The following is a 7,512-nucleotide window of genomic DNA, read 5'->3' on the forward strand; positions in this document are numbered from 1 at the left end:
ACCCACAGAAAGGGAGAAAATATTTGCAAACGATTCGACTGACAAGGGGTTAATCTCCAAAATATACAAACACCTCATGCAGCTCAATATAAAAAAAAAAAAACCAGTCAAAAAATGGGCAAAAGATCTAAATAGATATGTCTCTGAAGAAGACAAACAGATGGCCAAAAACCACATGAAAAGATGCTCAACATCACTAATTATTAGAGAACTGCAAATCAAACTACAATGAAGTATCACTTCACACCAGTCAGAATGGCCATCATCAAAAAGTTGACAAACAATAAATGCTGGAGATGGTGTGGGGGAAAAAGAACACTCCTACACTGTTGGTGGGAATGTAAATTGGTACAGCCACTATCAAAAACCGTATGGAGGTTCCTTAAAAAACTAAAAACAGAGGTACCATATGATCCAGCAATGCCACTCCTGGGCATATATCTGGAGAAAACCGTACTTTGAAAAGATACATGCACCCCAATATTCACTGCAGCGCTATTTACAATAGCCAAGACATGGAAGCAACCTAAGTGTCCACTGACAGATGAATGGATAAAGAAGATGACGTACATATATACAATGGAGTATTAGCCATAAAAAAGAATGAAATAATGCCATTTGCAGCAACATGGATGGACCTAGAGATTATCATACTAATTGAAGTCAGACAGAGAAAGACAAATAGCATATGATATCACTCATGTGTGGGATCTAAAAAATGATACAAATGAACTTATTTACAAAACAGAAGCAGACTTACAGACTTTGAAAACAAACTTATGGTTACCAAAGGGGGAAGGTTGGGGGGAGGGATAAATTAGGAGGTTGGGATTTACATATAAACACTACTATATATAAAACAGATAATTAGCACAGGAAGCTCTACTCAATACTCTGTAGTAACCTATATGGGAAAAGAATCTGAAAAGAAATAGATATATGTATATGTATAACTAAATTACTTTGCTATACCCCTGAAACTAACACAACATTGTAAATCAAGTATATTCCACTATAGAATAAAAATTAAAATAAGATATATAGGACTATATATAGGACTATAATTCAAAAAGAGACAAGTACCACAATGTTCATTGCAGCACTATTTAGCCAGACCACGGAAGCAACCTAAGTGTCCATCGACAGATGAAAGGATAAAGAAGATGTGGCACATATATACAACGGAATATTACTCAGCCATAAAAGAAATGAAATTAAGTTATTTGTAGTTAGGTGGATGGACCTAGAGTCTTGTCATACAGAGTGAAGTAAGTCAGAGAGAGAAAAACAAATACTGTATGCTAACACATATATATGGAATCTAAAAAAAAAAAAAAAGTTCTGCAGAACCTAGGGGCAGGACAGGAATAAAGACGCAGACATAGAGAATGGACTTGAGGACACGGGGAGGGGGAAGGGTAAGCTGGGACGAAGTGAGAGAGTGGCACGGACATACATACACTACCAAATATAAAATAGATAGCTAGTGGGAAGCAGCCACATAGCACAGGGAGATCAGCTCAGTGCTTTGTGACCACCTAGAGGGGTGGGATAGGGAGGGTAGGAGGGAGACGCAAGAGGGAGGAGACATGGGGATATATGTATATGTATAGCTGATTCACTTTGTTATAAAGCAGAAACTAACACACCATTGTACAGCAATTATACTCCAATAGAGATGTTAAAAAAAAAAAGATATACAGGACTTTGTCTTTTATTTTAAGTGAAATGAGGAGAAACTGGTAGGTTCTGAACAAATGAGTAAAATAGTCTTGACTTGGATTTTAGAATGATCATACAGTCTGCTGTATAGAAAATAAATGGCAAGGGACAAGAGGGAAACTGAGAGACTCTTTAGGAGGCTACTGCAATAAGAAACAATGGTGGCTGGGACCAGGGTGATAACCCTGGATATGGGTGAAAAACAGTGATTCTAGAAGATACAGCTGATAGGATTTGCTGATGGCTTGGGTGTGAGGTGTTAAACAAAGAGAAATTTTAAGGATGATTGTGGATAGAGCAGTTTTGGGAATGAAGATCTGGAGTCCTGGCACTGGACTGTTACTCTCAGTAGAATCAAAGGTCCAAAAAGGATACAGCAAAAAGCTAAAGGCATGAATCAGATTTGGGAAAAGGCGGAGATAAGCTGGAAGAGAAACAGTATGTTGAGAAGAAGGCTAGAAGTACATTAGGAACATGGAAAGGTTAGTATGAATTTACAAAATATTGTCAGAGCAGCGTCTAATTCCGAGTGATCACAGGTTACCTTTCGTCCTCACACGTTAGTAGAATGCTATCCCACTAAGAATGAAGCCATATAAGACTGTCTGAAAAAGCTGAGGGCACTGACTGACCATCCAGTCTCAGAGTCATCCACCTAAATTCTCCAGAGCCAACCAGAAGCATGTGTTTATAAGAAATAAATCACAGAAAATTTTTTCTATAACCTCAGTCTTCTGTTAATACTCCCAAAAGGAAAAGGTGTAGTGATACTTTTTCAAGAACATTTAATGAAAAATAAACAGTAGTAAAAGTCTATTAAAAAGGAGAGGATGGAGGGGCTTCCCTGGTGGCGCAGTGGTTGAGAGTCCGCCTGCCGATGCAGGGGACGCGGGTTCGTGCCCCAGTCCGGGAAGATCCCACATGCCGCGGAGCAGCTGGGCCCGTGAGCCATGGCCGCTGAGCCTGCGTGTCTGGAGCCTGTGCTCCGCAACGGGAGAGGCCACAACAGTGAGAGGCCCGCGTACAGCAAAAAAAAAAAAAAAAAAAAAAAAAGTAGAGGATGGAAACTGGAGAAAGTAAACCTCCCACTTGCCTTCACCAAGCCACTGGTTTACATGTCCAAGCCACTGGTTTACATGTCCTTCAATGCATTACTGTACTGTATTGCTCCTTCCTCGTCAATGCCTCCCACAGCTCCGGGGGACCCACTATTCTGACTTACATACTATTAGCTTTCCCTTTTAACTGAAATGTATACGTTGACTTACATTTGGGGTTAAGTCTATCATCTTGCTTTTTGGTTTCTATTTGTCATATCAGTTCTTTGTTCCTTTTTCTATTCTTTTCTGATTTCACTTGGATTAATCAAGTATTTTTGTTATTCTATTTTTCAACTCTATTAACTTGTGTTTTGTATTAGCCTTTTAGTGATTACCTTAGAGCAGCACAATGCAATAAAAATTTCTAGCTTGATAGAATTGTTCCGTAACTACACTCTCCACTGTGGTAGCCACTAGCCACGTGTGGTTATGGAGCACTTGAATGTGGTTGTATGACTAAGGAACTAGATTTTTACTTTAACTTTAAATATAAATAGCCACATGTAACTAGTAGCTACTGTATTGGAGAGCACACCTCTAGACATTAAATATGCATCCTTGCCTCTTACAGTCTACCCTAAATCACTACATTTACCACTTCCTGAACAATGCATGATTGATTAATCATGCTTTTTATTTCTGTATCTTATAATGTTTTGACATTTTAAAAATCTTGCTGACCAGGGAGAAACTGCCCTTCCCGGGGCTAGCCAATTCTTAGAGACAGCAATACCTTGGGTAGGAGCACGCCCTTCATGGGCAAGCCAACCGATCCTGAGTTTATATTCCCAATGACCTGCTTTACCTAACTCTCGCAGACCAAGCTAGTATTTCCCCTGAACTAAATCATCCCAGGGCCAGGTACTAGGCAATGACAGATCACCCCTGTAGCCCACAGCTAACTGGAATTATTCAAACTAGCCAACGCTATGCTGCTTACTCGGAGGGCTGCCTTTCCCACAGAAACCCCAGTAAAGACTCTGACCTAGGCTTTCCCCTCACTCCTAGTTCTACCTCCTGATCAAAATCTGGTGCTTCTCATGTGGCCCTGCATGGCATGACAGGCCCCCTTCTCTCAGGAAATGTAAGTAATAATTTTTTTTTTCAATGGCATTGGCTCCTCCATGTTGTTCAACTCCATAAATTAAAACCCCACAGTTATAAATAAAACAATTACGATTTGACTTCATTTAACTCTCCCACCATTTGTGCTACTGTTATCACATATTTTACTTCCACAGGTATTCTAAACACCAAAAGATTATTATTACTATTGCTAGTATTTTTTATGGTATAGATCTTCTGGTAATGAATTCCTTCAGCTTTTGTTTGCCTGAAAACGTCTTTATTTCACCTTCATTTTTTTCACCTTTTTTTAATGGATATCTTCACAGAATATAGAATTCTAGGTTAGCAGTTTTTGTTTTTTCCTTTCAGCACTTTAAATATGTTATTCCATTGTATTTTGACTTTCATGAGTTCTACTGAAAAGACATCGATTAATATTATTGTTGTTTTTTTGAAAGTTAACGCGTCTTCCCACCCTCACCCCAACCATACTATCTAGCTCGTGAGAATTTTCTCTTTACTGTTGGTTATCAGCAATTTGACTATGAAGTGCTAGGATGCATATATATACATCCTGCTGGGGATTCACTGAGCTTTATGAATCTACTGATTTCTTTTACCAGTTTTGGTAACTTCTCAAGCATCATCTCTTCAACTATTGCTTCTGAACTATTCCCTCTCTTCTCTCCTTCTGGAGCCCCAATGTCATGTATGTTAGACTTTTTGGACTGTTAGGCTATACTTTTGTATCAAACGTGTTGTTTTTATATTCTGTGCTTCCAACCTCCTGCCATTTTTTCTCTGTAATTCAGTTTGGATAGTTTCTATTAATCTGTCTTCAAGTTCACTGATCCTGTTTTCTGCTATATCCAGACTGCTGTTAAAGCCATCAAATGAGTGCTAATTTCAGATGTTGTGTTCTTTAATTATAATATGCTCATTTGATTATTTTTTATAGATTTCAATCCTCTGATGAAATTCTTCTCTTTCTGTCCTGTGTATCCATGCTGTGTGTTTTCCTTAACATACTTATAATAATTATTTTAAGTCCTTGTCTACAAACTCCAATAATCGATTTATCTATATTTTACTAAAGTAAAACTATACAATGAGATGCTGGAAAGGAGTCACTCCTCAAGAAGTGTCAGAATGAATTATGCAAATGAAAAAGAAGACAGACATGCCAGGAAAGATGTAATTATTCACTGGGCTCTGGGGTGAGAAAAATTGGAGGTATTTCTTAGACAAGAAACCAGACCCTGATGACAGGTCCGCCAGGGAGGACACAATTTGAAACATAAACAGAGAAAGTATTTTCTGCTGACTCATACAAAAGGCAGATTCCAATGAAGAGTGCCCTGTCAACTCAGTCCATGCCACTCAGACACTAGGGAGACCAATCCAAGTGTCAGGTTAGAGTCATAGGTAAAGAAGACAACCTCACCAAAGTACCAGCCTTAAGAACTAGCTGATAAGTATGCATTAGTTAGACAAACCAAACAAGACCAAGAAAAATAGGTCCAGGATAAGGGCAGGGCTTATGGGGTGACAGTCTTAAAGAACTACTAAAAGAGATGAAGAAAGAGATTTTAAAGTTAGGTTTGGGCAGACTGGCCCTCAGGTTATGAATCTCTGAGGCCATATAGAAAGGAAATTGCTATATAATGGTGTTCATGAGTAGGGTAGCTGTCTAACAAGTAAAATTCCATCTAGCATAGAGACCTCACACACCTGGAAAACACTGACTAGGAAATATAATCTAGGAGCAAATAGGAATTCGACTAAATATGGCACCAAACTAAAATTCTCTCTAGCCAGGAGTCCAAACAACTAGATCAGGACAAAGTCATACAACTAGTTAGTAGAGTTTTACCCTCAGTTTTCTAGTCAATATGTTTGCAAAAGATTCTACCTCAGCCTCTAGAAAACCAAAGAGAAAAGGGTCGGGTGAGTGAGGCAGCTGTGGTCCAATGGGAGTATTTGGACTCTCTGAAGTAAAGGCCAAACAGAAGCAGGGTTGTCTGCCCATGTTAGTCCACTGGGTTTTCCTTTGTGGACAAAAAAAAAAAAAATGTTGCCTGCCATTTGAGTAAACACGGAGTGTTGCGCCATCAAGCGATCAGCTGCTGCAGGGCCACCCCAGCCCCCTGACCCAGCCCCGCCTCCAGTGCACCCTGAGGGGAATTCAGGAAGGAGAAAAACAGGATACGGGCTTAAGACGCATATCAAAGGAATACTTTCAATGAGCCCAGACTCTTGCATCTTCCCATACATAGAAAAGCACTAAAATCATTAACTTGAGAAGTCTGTTTTTTTGTGATTAGCAGTCATCTTTTGATGTTAGACTACATGTTTTCCTTTGAAGCAAAAACTCCTATGTATATATATCCTGGCTCTTCCTGTACCTCTTTGGAACTGTTCCTCGGAGCTACCTGAGAGGCTGTTTTTGGGCTTCAGTCCTCTTTAACGTCCCTGAATAAAACATAATTCTCACCTTTTGGCTCGTGCATTTTTTTCAGTTGACACCTTTTACTAAGCCATTTTGATAAATCCAAAAGCTATATTGATTTTGGCTTACAGTCATTTTGAGATAAAGTATTCTAAAACAAATGACCTATATACCCTTCCAAAAGGTCACAGTGGGGCTATTTTTATTACCTACTTCATTTCTATGTAGAAGACAGAATTTAGAGACTGGTGGAGACACACACACACACACACACACACACACACACACACTTCATATTTAGTTGTAAAACAGAATTATTAATTTACCTCAAACCACAGTCTGCTGAGAGCTATTAATAAGCAAGTCCTATGCTGCTTGGTTACACAAGCCCCTTCTCTTTCTCAGCTGGTTGAACATTATCTCTATTCATCCTAAGTCCCTGTGGACAGGGGTCCCCAACCCTGGGCCGCAGAGCAGGAGGCAGGCAAGCTAGTAAAACTTCATCTGCTGCTCCATCGCTGGCATTACCGCCTGAGCCATTCCCCGCCCCCACACCTCACCCCCCAACCCTGTGCTGGAAAACTTGTCTTCCACAAAACCTGTCCAAAAACCGGGTGCCAAAAAGGTTGGGGACCACTGCCTATGGACAAAGGCCGAAGGGAATGGTAACACTGGCTGGCAAGCCCAGCACCTCTGGAGGAGGGAGAGTATTGAGAGGAGTTGAGGAGGGAGCTGAAATATAGCGCAAAAGGCGAAAAACTGAGCGGTGTAAACTTAAGATTAGTTGGTTTTGGTGGCGGGGGGTGGGGGGGGCGGTGGGGCGGTAATCTGCCTAGGAAAGAAGAAAATAAAAGGGTGTGAATGAAGAGAGACAATAGTAGGGAGAAATGGGAGAGTGCAGGGAAACACTCTATTTATAGAAAAGATGGGGCATTTGAGGATATTAGGAGATAGCTTTGCCCTTCTGTTTACGGTTTTGGGCCATAAAAGTTTGTGCTAATGTAGAGAGAAATTTTTCCTTTGCATCTTTAACATTAGTACTCTAACATTTCTAAATAAATGCCAAAAAACTAAATGTCCAAAACCTTAGATTAGTTGGCTTCAGGAAATCACTTTGGAGTGAGGGTTGTATGTCACTATACACAAAACTTCCTGGAATACTTTAACTAAGTA

This window comes from Neophocaena asiaeorientalis, unplaced genomic scaffold (assembly GCF_003031525.2).
Source record: "Neophocaena asiaeorientalis asiaeorientalis breed wild unplaced genomic scaffold, Neophocaena_asiaeorientalis_V1.1 scaffold198, whole genome shotgun sequence".
NCBI lineage: Eukaryota > Metazoa > Chordata > Mammalia > Artiodactyla > Phocoenidae > Neophocaena > Neophocaena asiaeorientalis.